Source organism: Podarcis melisellensis (genome assembly GCF_964234715.1).
Source record: "Podarcis melisellensis genome assembly, chromosome: Z".
NCBI classification, from domain to species: domain Eukaryota; kingdom Metazoa; phylum Chordata; class Lepidosauria; order Squamata; family Lacertidae; genus Podarcis; species Podarcis melisellensis.
This window is the reverse complement of record NC_138547.1, coordinates 23,288,602-23,303,950: the sequence shown is the minus strand read 5'-3', so window position 1 is coordinate 23,303,950 and position 15,349 is coordinate 23,288,602. Positions and strand designations below refer to the sequence as shown.

At 42.6% G+C, this 15,349-nt stretch overlaps 1 protein-coding gene across 3 annotated transcripts in view; it reads left to right on the top strand.

The window, feature by feature from the left end:
* Window positions 1-15,349, top strand: part of ARHGEF9 (Cdc42 guanine nucleotide exchange factor 9) — a 279,050-nt gene that overhangs the window by 27,205 nt on the left and 236,496 nt on the right. The gene's annotated exons all lie outside the window — the stretch shown is intronic.

Below are 15,349 nucleotides of genomic sequence, written 5' to 3'. Positions count from 1 at the left end.
TCTCTCTCTCTCTCTCTCTCATTTCTCTCCCCCCCGCGCGCCCCTAAGCTTCAATAGATCAAATGCCGTTTATATATCTATATAACCCAACGGGTTTATTTCATAAGGGCTGGGAAAAGAGTTCTCTGGCTGAAGATCCCTGGGGTGACAGCCCCACAGAACTCATGCAGGCTTAAGCCCCGGATCCAGTGAGTGATTTATGTGAAAGACCCATCGGTGCAGTGGAACTGACTCCTGAGCATGTATAGGACCGGGAGGTTGTGTAGGCTGCAGAGGTCAGACCTATTAAACTTCATTAGGCTTTCAGTAATCTCAAATTTTTTTAAGGCACAGCATGACCCACCTTAAAAACAACAACAACAATAATAATATTCATTTAAGGACCTATTTCTTCTTCTTTATATGGTAATGGTACTGCTGTTGTTGTGACCACCTCAGATCAAGTCCTGGTAGAGGACCAATACCTCCCCCCCAGCCGGGCCCACCCATCTTCTATGCTATTGTCAGCCCTATTGGATCCAAGTAAACATGTATAGGATCAAGTTGCAAACCTGAGCTCATACATACACCTGGGGTAGCACAAGCATTTAACTCAGTGGGATTGACTTCTGAGCCAACCTTCATATGATTAGGAGGTAGACCTAATGAGATCAATTAATCCCAAACTTTGGGCGTAGTGTGCCATAAATTTTGAGTAAGTCCTATTGACCATAAGTGGGATGTGCTTCTGAGTAAACTTGCTATGAAGACTGAACTCCTATAAACGCACTGGCTGGTGAGTCCTGTTTACTTTTTAGCAAACATGCTTAAAGTTCTGGTGTTATCTAGCTGGGAACCTCTCAACCCCCCCCCCCCCAATTTAAGGGCAGATGGACAGAAGGGCAGCTGCTGCAGATGGAATGTGTGTATGCAGTTTTGGCTCTCTCTTTTTAAAAAGCACCTGGAAGCACCTTATTTAAATATCTGCTAGCTCCTCCCTCCCACCATCTGAAAACTTATCAGATGCAGACCTAGATGGCTTGATTTAAAATCAACATCCTTTTCTCTTTCTCTCACCCATCCCAGTATTTAAACATCCACTCCTGATGAAGGGTTCTGTGGAAGTCAAAGGTTTGGTGACATTTTGTTTGGCCTAATAAAAGTATTGACATAATAAGGGCTTGGGAATTTTTCTAACATGCCAAAACAGCTAGCACTGATCTTTAAAAGTGAGTGTCTGTTTTGCAGCATAATCAATGCATTGCCTTGTGGTACATCCAAAGTGGACAAGTTCATTGTGAGTTTATTTTTTCAGTTTGTGTTAATTTTTATTAATTAGCCCCCAACTTTGAAAATCAACTGACAGCTAGTACAGGGCATGCACCACTACTCCCAGTACTTCTTCCTGCATTCCATTATTGACTTGTGAAATTTTCTGCTGCAATTGGTGGCAATGACTACAGACTGGGGATGCCTTTCAGATGTTGTTTGGACTCCCATCAGCTCCGTCCAGCATGGTCAGTGGTAAGCAATGATGAGAACTATAGTCCAGAAAAAAAACTAGAGGATGCCATGTTGGCTATCCCCTGCTTTAGGCTGAGAGGTCTTTCTTTAAGGGTTTTTACAAATTTGTGCAACAGGTGATTTTTATCACTGGCTGTTAACCATAATGTCTAAATGGAGCCTTCTGTTGAGAGGCAGTCTACCTCTCAGTAACAGTTGTTGCTGGGCTAATGGTAGAAGAGGACTGTCTGTTTCCTTCATCCTTTAAGCTTGTGGGCTTCCCAGCAGCATTTGGCTTGCCACTGTGAGGAACAGAATGCAGGTCTAGGAACACAACTGGTCTGACAAAGTCAGTGGGTAGTTCATTTACTTTTCTGCCTTTTGTTTCTCCCTCACTTACATCTATGTGCATGTAAAGCCTTCTACACAGGGATGCCATATGAAATGTATCCAAAACTTGATTTTGAATAAATGTGCAATTAATTGTTCCCTTTTTGAATGTTATTGTGTTGTTATCTTCCTTAGTGGGATGTGCAAATCGCTATTATAAATAATGTTTTTTGTAGGATGGGGGTCACTGATGATTAATTTATGGAATCAAGGGGCAATGGTTTTTGGGGACAATCCTATGCATGTTTACTCAGGAATGCGTCCCACCTTGTTCAATAGGACTTCCTCTCAGGTAAGCGTGGATAAGATTTGAGCTTAAATAAATGAAGAGGCAGAAACTTGAGTCACACTCCAATGGAATTTAATTTTTGAAAAAGGCCAGACTCTTGGGGTGACTGAAGGCTATGTTTGCAATACCCATGTCAGTAATTATCAGTTAAAAACAGGCCTCTTCCTCTCTTTATGCTGCACTGATGACATTCATACATTTTCAGATTACTGTATAAGGGAGACGCTCCACCTTTTTCATGTCAGATTTTCTGTGTGAAAATGGTCCAGATCTAAATGCTGAAGATTCTTGCTCTCATGGAGTATATATTACAGTACTACAAGTATTCTAAGCCCTTATAGATCAGATGATGACACACAGTGAATATATATTTAATGTATTTTGATTTGCAGGTGTGTGACTAATGGTCTTTGAGGTTTTGTGGTTACCTGACTGTACTCCAAGCATAACAAACCAGGCCTTTGCACTTTTATACAGTGGGAATATGCTGCTTTGGAGCACTTAAAATATATAGAGATTTATATACATGTGGCTCAAGAAACCAACAAGTGAAAGCAATCCTGCCTCTTACTTTCACCTAATAATATGGTGTACCTTTTACAGTCACGTAATAATAATAGGCTGTTCTGGTGAGCAAAGTCAGTAAAATTAGGTTGTCTCAGTACACCTTATTCTATAATATACCACAAACTGGAGAATCTGTCTGTCTGCTTTCTCCCGCTGAACCATGTTGCTGGTGCATAGTTCTCTTCCGGAGCTGTGAGGGGTGTGAAAGTTACATAAGAGCAGCCTTCCCCAGCCTGGTGGCTCCAGACATTTTGGACTACAACTCCCATCAGTCCCAGTGGTGTCTGGGAGGTGTCCTGGTGTCTGGAGGGCACCAGGTTGGGGAAGGCTGTTGTAAAATGTGTTCCCTGATGAAGCCTACCAAATGTCACCTTTCCCCAAGGACTTGGGAGGCGAATCTGATGCTGTATTCCCCTTCTTTAGCACCTTTGGGCATCTTCTACACCATCCTGTTTTGGGGAACTGCATTTGCCTCGCCTCACATTTTACATTTGCCTCTCATTTTTCAGAGCATCTTGAAATATTACTATAGAGACATGCAGGTTCCTTGCGATCCTATGTCCACTGTAATTGTCTCTGTAATTCTTTTAGACTTTCTGGGCATCTGTGCTGCAGGCGGCAATTCCCCCAGTGAATGCAGCCACCATGTTGCTTGTGTGCAGTGACACTCGGTTGTTGCTCTGCTGTGCTTAGGTAATATAGCTGCTCATTTGCAATTGCTCTGGCTTGACTCCTTCTGAATTGTGTATCTGTTGCCCTGGGACTTGATTATGAGCCCTCTGGAAGTCAAGCACTTAACTGACAGGAGCCCTCCTTCCAAGGTGGGAACGTATAGTATACCCTGCACTGGTATGGTTAGCATTCCTCCATTTAGCTTATTGTAGTTCAGGAAACCTTGCCCAATTCCTTCTGCAGTGATGATGCTTCCATCTGCTAGATTGGGTTTTTTCTTTACTGTTAAGGTCTAACTCTGTAAGGAAGCTTCTGTTAATGGTCATGTGACTTGTTGCTCTAGTCCAGAGTCCGCACACGAGCTGTGGGATAAGTTTCCTTGTGTGGCTTAAGCATGCACTCTATTGCTGTTATGACTTTCTTACCTTATCTATCTGCCTTGTTTTTTGTGCAGTACTATTTTTGTTAATACTATTGTTAGCACAATTCACCCTCCTCTTTTTTCTTTTTAAAGTTTACTTCATTCCCCCCTCTCTCTTTCTTTCCTCTTTCCTTGCTAGATTTACAAATGAAAAAAATAATTTAACAAGTTAAACTGCAAACCCGAAATTGTTTTTATTTAATTATGTTTTGATAGGCACATTGGTGGAAGACATGGGTATAACCGGCTACCAGCTGTGATGGCTATGTAATTCCTCCACTGTCAGAGGCATTATGCTTCACAATACCAGTTGCTGGGAACCACAGGAGAAAAGAGTGCTCTGGCGCTCAAACAATCCTTGCAGGTTTCCCACATGCATCTAGTTTGCTAATGTGCAAACAGGATTCTGGACTAGATGGACCATTGGGCTGATCCAACAGGCTCTTCTTATGTTTTCAGGCTTTTGCTGTTTTGTTTCCGTATGAAGCAGCCCCTTGCGGGTTCATCTACACTTCTGTTTGCCCTACGATTTCTAGACACTGGTCAGAGAGGTTTTTTCTTTTGTCCTGCTGCTTTTCCTGGGAAAACCCGCTGTTTACTACTGAATTGCAACAAATGTCAGTTGAGTTTTCTATAGATTGACATGTGGTCTGATTCAGCATTAATCAGCAGGGTTTTCCCCGGGAAAAGCAGCAGGACGAAAGAAAAACCTCTCAGACCCGTGCCTACAAATCAAGGGGCAAATGGAATAAACTGGGACAAATAAGTGTGGTTGAGCCCTAAGTGTCCTTTAAGTGTTCCTTAAGTGTTGTTTCCTTCTTCTGCATCTTGCAGTCAGTGCTTCGTAGCAAAGCTTCCTTATCCTGGTGCTGACTTCCCTGTATAATCTCCTTCATGCCCTGGAATCCATCCATTAGTCGACCCACCACAAACTCAGGGTGAGTTGCTTTTCAGGCCTCATTTCTAAGGCATTCACAAGGGCAGCCTACACATGAGTAAAGCTGCCACATGATTGTCCTTCATGTTCCCCCACCCCATGCCAAATATTCTCCCCACCGCTTCCAACTTTGTGCTTTTGTGGTCTTGCATCTCAACTCCATCCCAAGTCTTCTGCTGTATGGGAAAGACCCTTTTTAAAAAGAAGAAGAAGAAAAGGTATTTTCATGATTTATTTGCCAGCCCCCTTTTAATGTTCCTTCCTAATGGTCTTTGGATGCTGACCTCCTCTGCTGTGGTTTTAATGAGAATGATGTGAGTTCTGAAGCCTGTTCTGTTTTTCATGATGGAAGTGGTTTTATTCTGCTGTTTATGTCTTTTTCCTCTCTACATTTTTTATTTATGTTGTTTTTTAATTGAATTTATTGAATTGCTTGCGATAAGGCGGGGTAAGCACCTTTTAAATAAAAGCAAGCAAGCAAGGGGTCTCTCTAAGGTGAAGAAACAGTAACAACAACAACAACAACAAAAACCATTCCAGCAATCCTTCATCTTTATCTCATATCTTTTTGTCTGGCTAACAGCCAAATAATCAAACGAAGAATTTCGCAAACTGTTGCCCATGGACTGCTTGTGGTCCAATTGTTACACAGTTAGGAGTATCTGTTCTTGATGCCACAAATGATTGCTGAATATCAATTTCAGGAGATCAAGGCTGCTTTGACTGGGGCTGGATTATTAGAAAGGCTTCTCACCTGGGGCCTGTGATTGTCGTAATATTTTAATTTTTATTTTAATATAACCCAGAAGTGCATTTATATACCTCTGAACATCAAAAGCATCTCCAAGTGGTTTGCAACAACAAAAGTGTGTACACACACACACACACACACACACACAGGAACTAAAAACCCAAGTACCAAATAAATCAATAAAATTCCCCAAAAGCAAGAACAGCAGCCTATTTCGAAAACATTTTGAGTCAGAGATCTTTTATCTCTTCACTCTCCCTTTGCAAAGGCAAATCCTGACTCACATTATGCATCATTCACCCCACCAACAGATACATATCACACCCAGATTCTCCTTTACATGTCCTCCCAACCACTTTTCTCACTACCTAAACAGAAATCTTGCGGTACCACTACTCATCGAGCATCACTCATTCCATTCTGCTTCCACACCTCTTGCTAACATCCCTCCCCCATCACTCTAAAATCTCCCTGTGAATCAGGAAACCACTCTCACCAATGACATCCACTACATTGGAAAGGCAAGACTGTGCTTATGAAAATATCAGTTTTGCTTGCACTCTGACTGTTAGAGCAAAGAATATATTTTTTTATAACAATTTATTAATTTTGCAAAAAGATAAAATCAAAAATAAACATAACAACAACAATATATAAAGAAAAAGGAAAAATAAAAATGCAAAAAACAAATCTACCCCCCATCATAATCAAAAATTTTAAACCATAATTTTTGATTGATTTCCCTCCCCTCCTCCTCTTGGTTTCATTGCTTAATGCTTGTTCACACACGTCCTTATAACCTTAATAATCCATTTTTTAGACCTTGTTCATCTTAATACAAGTGAGTTTTTAAAAGTTATACTAACGTAAAAATCTGTACACAAAGCTTAAAAGATGAGCATTAAACCTTTACCCTGAACTCCAGCAAAGAAAAAGGTTTGATGAGACCTCCGTCAATTTTCCAGTGGTCGATGGGAGAAAAACACAATTTTCAAGTGGTCGATGGGAGAAAAACAAACAAACAATTGTGCTAAACCAAGGAGGAAACTGCTTCCTCCCCCTTCCTTCCTTCTATCCCTTCCTTCTTGCATTTACTAGTCATTTTTTCATGAAAAAATGTGATCAAAGCAACTTATAAAAATGCAATTAAAACCAAATTTAAGAAATCAAAGGGGAGGGGGGGTAGAAACACATCCATGCCTTTAAAATACCAGATGTAATATTTAAAATTTAGTGTGCAGCAGCTTATGGCATAGTAGAACTGGGCCCTTAATCATCTGTGTAGGGATAGAATTAAGTTGTACCCCTTAGTTTGAGAATAGACAGTGTTACACATGGGGAATCAAAAGCCACAGGTTCTTCATTTCTAGCTTAATAGAAGGATGAGGCATGAAACCTACACACGTTGCTTTCAGCTATATGCACATAGGACCTAGAATACACAGCAATTCCATCCCTCCACCTGTTCACTTTTATTCTGCAAGACCACCAGTAGAAATATTTAGTTGGATAAGAAAGATAGGTATATGTCATGAAAAGCGTTACCTAGCTTATCTCTGAATGGACTGAATTTGTGGGTTTCAAGGAAGTGGGGTTACAGAAGTAGCACAGCAAGATTCTCTTACAAGCTCCTTCTCAGTTTGGGGGCACATAAAAACTACTACAATTCCAATCTTGTTGTTACTTACCTGGCATTAAGCCCCCACCGAGCATACTTGGATTTGGGCTGCGCAAAACGGCTTTAGGCTTGCCTGCAGGATCATGTTATTTATATATGTATAAATACTGATATATATATATATATATATATATATATATATATATATATATATGCAGGTTTTGGTGTCCTCGGGTGTCTTCCCGTGTAAAAGTTGGGGTGTCTAGGCGACGTTTCGACGAGGTCTCACTCGTCATCTTCAGGCTGGTGCTTTCGGCTTCTTGTTACTGGAACAGAGCAGGATCTCAGTGTTTGAGTTCCTATAAATACTGTTGAGGGGGTGTGGTGTATAGCCTCCAATGTTCTGGGCAGAGAGGAAGTTCCCAGGCTAGTGTGCCTTTTCTTCTTTTGTTCCTTAATTACTTGAGGGATATCTTGAGTGATTTCTTGAGTGATATCCTGAGTACCACTTAGGTGGGTCATTAGGTGTGGATAATCACTCAAGATATCCCTCAAGTAATTAAGGAACAAAAGAAGAAAAGGCACACTAGCCTGGGAACTTCCTCTCTGCCCAGAACATTGGAGGCTATACACCACACCCCCTCAACAGTATTTATAGGAACTCAAACACTGAGATCCTGCTCTGTTCCAGTAACAAGAAGCCGAAAGCACCAGCCTGAAGATGACGAGTGAGACCTCGTCGAAACGTCGCCTAGACACCCCAACTTTTACACGGGAAGACACCCGAGGACACCAAAACCTGCATATATATATATATATACACACACACACACACACACACACACATATATATACATATACATATAATCTAAAGCACAATAAAGCAGTATAAAACCAAACAATTTAGTGTTTATGTATAACAACTATCCAGTCTGATGTTTGCATGTGTAGGCAACATAGCTGTCAGGAAATGTGTGTTTGAAGAAATATGTTTTAAGCATGCAGAAAAAAAATAATATGGTTGCACATGCCTGCTTTCCAAGGGGAAGTTGTTCCACATGGTTGGTGCCATTCCTGTAGAACAGTAGTCTTCAAGCTTTTTGGACCCAGGACCCAGTTTTAACTCAAACATACACCTGGGGATCGCTTTCTGAATCTTTTACCATCTATTTGCCTGGTGGTAGTGCTCCTGTTGTGACCCACCTTGGATCATGTTGTGAGCCACTAGTTGGTCCTGATCCACCAGTGAAAGATGAGTGCTATCATTCTGGATGGATAGAAGATGGAACACCACAGGCTGCAGACAGGTCCATTGGGGATAAGGCACTCTTTCAAATAAATTGTTGCCAAGCTGTTTAGGGCTTTATGAACTAGAACAGTAAAGCCTTAAACCTAGCTAAGTAGCCAGCCAGGCAGTGCATCTTCCCCAGCAGATGTAATATATGCTCACACCACAGTGTGCCTCTCAGATGAAGAGCTACGCTGCTGCATTCTGCACTAGCTGCAGCTTCCAAGCCGGGCTTAAGGGCTTCCCCACATAGAAAGCATTGCAGTAATCCAGTGTTAGTGTTTCATTGCATTGGGTTTTGAATAGTTTTGAATAGTTCATGCTGCAGCAATGTGAAAGGCAGGAGATAAATATTTTAAATAAGTAAACTTCATTTATTTTATTGCATTTAGGAGGCAGTGTGCCTCCAAATGTCAGTTGCTGAGGTTCACAGACAGCAAGAGTGCTCTTGCATCTGGTTGGCCACTGTGAGAGCAGGATGCTGGACTAGAAGGCCCCCCTGATCCATTAGGATTTGTCTTCTGTCCTAATGACACCTCTTTTTGTGTTTCACATGGTACAAATGAAATTATTTTCTGTTCAATACCTTTTCTGTCATTTTTAACTCAAAAGGCCCTGGAGGAGTAATGTTTTCTAAAGAATCTACCATAAATACCCCTCTCAGGAGAAATATATCGGCCTTTCTCCTCCCAGGGGTTTGTCTATTGCTGTTTTTGAACACCGGTGCTCATTTTATTTTTAAAAGGGCTGGCCTGCAATGCAAATATTAGCACTAGACAGGGCTATGCTGATTCATGGCTGCTTTAAAAACCTGAATGCTCCGTACAGTGGATTTGAACTTGCTCAGACTGTGTTTTTTTGGAATGTTGGTTACTCCCATACCAGTACCTTGAATGACTAGCTTTGGGGGAAGGAGAGGAGAAAAAAAATGCCAAGTTTATCTCAGTAGAACTCTTATAACTTCTACGGCAGGAAAAACCTGGCGGCGCTTCTTGTTGGATGCAGTAAGCACAGTGGATTTTGTTTTTGTTTTTTGGGGAGTTGTTTTTACTGAAGGATGGTGATGAAAGTGGAGCCAGTCTGACCCAGTGCCCAGTACAGGCAGCTCTCTATGGTGGTGAAATTATGGTGGATAAACCTTCTAGGCTGGGCACAATTCCTATTCTCTACTCAACTCCAGAGAACCTTGGGGCAACATGGTCTTCGTCACGGGTATAGAGTGTTTTTCAATCTAAGGGCCACCTTCCCTTCTGGAACACGGATGAGAGGATGCAGTCTTGACAACCCTTTTCAGGGAGAAATTTAATCGTCCCCAATGCATACAGCACAATGGGATTCTCAGGCCTAGGAGCCGATGGTGGCCCACTAAGCCCTTCTGCCGGGCCCTTGCCATGTTCTCTAGGCCAAAGCCCTACCAGTACAGCTCTGTGCCCTCCTTGGGTGCTTTTGCCTGGCCTTTTCCTTGAACTACAAAAATGCCTCTTGCTTGCCTAGATGGAGGTTGGAGAGAGGTGCAGGTGTAGGAATCTCTGGATTTTGCCTGGCTGGAGTACTGCCCACAGTACAAAGATAAGAGTCACTCGTTCATTGCTCCTCCCATTTTCACTCTGGCCCCTCCCACCACTGGTATGCAGCCACACCCCCTGAAAGTTGCCCAAGAGGGAATGCTGCCCGTAGGCTGAGGAAGGTTCCTCACCTCTGGCAAAGGATAAGATTGGGAGGGTATTGGCAGGTACAAAGAACTGGCATAAAATTTAGGTATGACTACCGTGTCCTTTGGGTGGCGCTGTGGGTTAAACCACAGAGCCTAGGACTTGCCAATCAGAAGGTCGGCAGTTCGAATCCCCGTGACGGGGTGAGCTCCCATTGCTTGGTCCCTGCTCCTGCCAACCTAGCAGTTCGAAAGCACGCCAAAGTGCAAGTAGATAAATAGGTACCGCTCTGGCAGGAAGGTAAACGGTGTTTCCATGTGCTGCTCTGGTTCACCAGAAGCAGCTTAGTCATGCTCGCCACATGACCTGGAAGCTGTACGCCAGCTCCCTCGGCCAATAAAGTGAGATGAGCGCCGCAACCCCAGAGTTGGTCACGACTGGACCTAATGGTCAGGGGTCCCTTTACCTTTACCTTACAACTAATATCTGCTCAGAGTAGACATTAATGGCCCTAGGTTCATGTTCATGAATTTCATTGGGCCTTTTCTGAGTAGAACTAACTTTGGAGACAACCCTTAGTAGTGGGACTCCTACATTTTAATAGTGTCACAGTCATTCACTTGGTCACTTTTGCAACAACCCTACATAGGGTGGGGGTGGTGACTGTATTATTCCCATTTTGCAGTTGCGGGAACTGAGACTGACTGATTGTGGATTGCCTGAGAGGCAGAGACAAGTTTTGAGATGTGGATGTCTGGTTCACAGCTCAGACTCCTAGCTGCTGTGCTAGCTGCCAGTGGCACAGGTAGGCCCCCCACGATTGCATGCATCCCCTGACCTTATTATACGCAAATTCTGATACCACCTACAGTTGTCCAAAAAACAATTCCTTCATTCCTGCTCCTTATTTCTACCTGGCTGTTAAAAAATGTAAAAGACACTTCTGGAACTATAATGGAATATAGTGCAAGCTTAGTGCTCATGTTGGTATTACAGGCCACAACCATTTCAGGCACATCTGATATGTGCACAACCGTGCTGAATCCAGAAATGACCTGAAAACATCACAAAAAGTGGCAGGGGTGGAAGAGAGTGTTTGCAGCTTTTATCCATGGATGTTCCTATTATATGTGATTTCATGTAAGCCTACAGTGCCATGGAACATAACCCCTACATAAATTGGTCACTGCCTTTATTTGCTTCTGGGAAAAAACCTGTTTGCAAATAATGTTGTAATATGGGCTAAACTTGCACTATATTCCACTATAGTTCTGGATGTGGCTTCTACATTGTCTGAAAGTTCAAACATAATGTGGAAATTAAGAGGGAAACATAGCAACAGAATAAACTGCCTAATAGGCTCTTTAATTTCAATCAGTCTACAACTGAGTAGATCTGCCTTTCCACACTTTTTGGGCCAAACTAGGTAATGGTGGGACATCTGTGTTTTAGGCCCCAATCTGCCCCATTTCCACAGAAAGGAGGGAGATGCGCAGGTGCAATGTTTGTGCTAAACTCTCCCCCTGGAACATAGGAAGATGTCCTAAATAGTGTAGATAGTTTTAGATTAAATACATTAATCTGCTGCCATGATGTCTAATTCGACCATTTCTATAACAACATTTACCTTCAAGTATGCCTCTTTGCAGAACTCAGTGGCCTGACTTCTGCACAGACATGTGTAGGATCATGCTGTTAGTCACTTTGACACTTGGAGCAAGCCTCTGGTTTTTGTGCAGAGCTTTAATAGGTGGGTAAACAGGTTTTCAAAGCTGAATTGTGGAGGCTTCAGTCCCACCGCCTCTCTCTTTTCCTCTTGCACCATCCCTGCTGTGTTTTAGAAAGTCCCATTACAACAGCGCCCTTCAAAAGAAAATCCTGTTAGCTTTCACATTCATTGTTTGCGTGAAAGCCCTGGATGGCTAAACTGTGCTCTCTCATTCAGCGGGACCCTATTCTCTCCCTCAGAGCTGACAATGTGGCATACTTTGGCCTCAGCATGCAAGCACAAGGTTGAAATCGCCAGGCTGCCTACATAAGCCAGAGGGGAAGGGAATATCGCAATGGGATGGAGAGTATATGAACCTCTGGAATAAAAGCAGAAAGAAGAGGAATGTCATTGGTCAGAAATGGTTGTGAATGAAATGTTTGAACTACAGATGATGCCCAGCCCTATCTTTTGTGGCTGGAGCAACCCAGTCAGATAGGTGGCATATAAATAAACAAGTTGTTGTTGTTGTTGTTGTTTGTTTGTTTGTTTAACTGCTGTTTTTAGAAGGTTGGAGAGGGGGGATAATGGGCTTAAAACTGGCAGTGTGTGTGTGTGTGTGTGTGTGTGTGTGTGTGTGTGTGTGTTAGAGTATGGAAATGGAGCTTTTGGCTTAATTTGTTGCATTTAGAATCTTCCCTTTCGCAAAAGGAAAAAAAGAAAGCATTAACAGGAGTTTGTAATCTAAAGAAAGATAAATGACACACAAAGAAAAAGGAACAGGAGAGAGGAGGGAAAAGCAAGCTTAAGCACATGTTCTCAAAGTTACAGTTCTTATAACTCAGTTAAGACCAGCAACCCCTTGCCATTGTGAGTGGTGGTTCTGGGTGTCTCACCATAATGAGTGCCTCCCCAAAACACCCTTTCCTCCTAGATCAGATGCAGGAACCAGCTGATCCACTGGGCAGTGATAGAAAGGCAACCTGCTCATCTTCTCCCACTCTTCTTCCTCCCTACTGATTCCTTCTCTTTTAGTAACTACAGTGGGACCTCTGGTTACAGATGCTACAGACTCCGCTAACCCAGAAATAGTACCTCAGGTTAAGAACTTTGCTTCAGGATGAGAACAGAAATCACACGATGGTGGCGCAGTGGCAGCGGGAGGCCCCATTAGCTAAAGTGGTACCTCAGGTTAAGAACAGTTTCAGGTTAAGAACGAATTAAGTTCTTAACCCGAGGTACCACTGTACTGGTTCATAAAGTACATTACATCCTTTCAGGCATTACTTTCTTCTTGCTGGGAGACAACCCTGCCTGAAATCCTGGAGAGTCGCTGCCAGGCAGTATGGACAGTACTGGGCAAAATGGACAAATGGCCTGACTTGGTATAAGGCAGCTTCCTATGTTCCATCTTACATGCACATGCACTTGCCAAGTTGGCAAACCCTGCTGTGCGACACTGACTATTAAATCCAGATGTTCACTTCAAAAGCAGGAAGGAAGGAGGTGCTGGTGGTACCTTTCTCCCAGGCTTCAAGATGCTTGATGTTGTTAATGGCTGGTTTGTTCTCTGCCTCCTTTGGCAAACCAATGGATGAGTCAAGAAACCCTGTTCATGGGAATGGACGGAAGAGAAGAGAAATTATTTTCTCCTTTTTCTAAATAGGATGTTATTGCTGTCTGCTGAAGTCACTTTTCAGTCAGAGACTTGCCTCTTTCTTTCCTATGTGTTGCCTTTAAGCTAGATCTTCTATTTTCTGTGCATGTGGCTGGGCAAACGATTTGGAGTGCTCTAATACCTTTCTTTTCAGAGTGCCTTAAGTTGTGTTTAAGTTGCATTGTACATATCAGAACTTGTGCAACATTACAGTGGTACCTTGGGTTACAGACGCTTCAGGTTACAGACTCCACTAACCCAGAAATAGTACCTTGGGTTAAGAATTTTGCTTCAGGATGAGAATAGAAATCGTACGGCGGTGGCACGGCTGCAGCGGGAGGCCCCATTAGCTAAAGTGGTACCTCCGGTTAAGAACAGTTTCAGGTTAAGAACGGACCTTCAGAACGAATTAAGTTCTTAACCTGAGGTACCACTGTATCTTGAAGCTGAAGCCTTGGAGCATACAGAACAGCTCCTTGCTATTCTTCCCACAAACCTTCCCCAGAGTGACCATAGGAGTCAATTCTCAGTGGCTGACTCACCACCTCTCACTCTGACTCCAATAAGCACAAACGGCGAAAAGATTTCATGGTGGCTAAAAACCTCATCTTTCATGCTGATTGGAAGGCTCTGGGATGCTGGAGACAAGCACCCCTCCGGGATCGCGTTGTGGAAGTAGTAATGGGTCCTTGACCTCCTGCAACCCAGGCCACTACAGCTTTTATTTTAATAGCTGTAATGGTTTACCAAATCACTTTACTTCCCTCTCCAACACAATAACTCTCATATGCTCTGACTCCCAAACTAACTCTTTAACTTACTCAATAACTCTTTAACTCTCCTGAAAGAAATGCTCTAAGCAAAAACCTTTGGCAAGAGGACATGTAAGACATGTCACTGTTTCTTAGCAACTTTGCTCAGCAATGACATTATTCCTCTTAATGTTAGTTTCTGTAGCCTTTAATAGGTTAAGCAGTTTTATTTATATCTATTAACTTAAAAAATAATAATTCTAGACCATTCACCATTCACCTAGCAGATCCCAGTGCAGTGTTCCAATCACAGAAATACAATATATGAAAAAAATAAGATCCTTAAAAGAGAAATAAGATTAAAAGGCAAAAATATTACAAAACTGTTGCAGCAGAACAAAAGCTACACAAACCCAGTGCCAGAAATATTACACTACATTTCTAGCCAGCAGAACTGTTGGGATTTCATATGTGTGTTACTGCATTAGAATTTTCAACTTCTAGTTCCTGAAACACTGGTGCCCATGACCGGTAGGAGGAGTGCAGAGAGAAGAAATGCCATGATTCATCTGCAGCTCCATGACTGGATGCGTTCATGTGCCCCAGCTGCAACAAAACATGTCTCTCCTGTATCAGTCTCTACAGCCACAACAGGCACTGTAACTCTCCATTGGTTTGACGTTTTCCCCAAAGGAGTACTCCTCCATTGTCTCTCAAGACAGACGGATGCCAACAGAGCCAAAAATCTCATATTGCCCAAAGGTTGCAGAGTAACATTGTCTGGTTTTGGCACCTGCACATATACAGCAGATACAAAAACAATGAAAGTGTGTTTGTCACCTCAAAATTCCAGGTTGAACCCTTTGGCACTGAGACTACATATACTAGTAGATAAATTAGGAGGGCCATTCCACGGAGCATTCTTGAGGTGGTAAAATCTTGCAACAGTTTGTTGGAGACTGAAAAAGGAAATTCTTAGGCTATTTCTCAGAACATTCTTTTCTGAGAAATTTTGGCCCAGGCTCATTGACATGGACCTTGTTTGATTTCATCACATAAGGGGAGCCCTGCTTATTCATGACCAACTGTTCCAAGGAATGGACAAACCAGCCTCTTGAATATTGCAGGCATTCAGTCATAAACTAATCCTGTTTTCTGCAGGCTT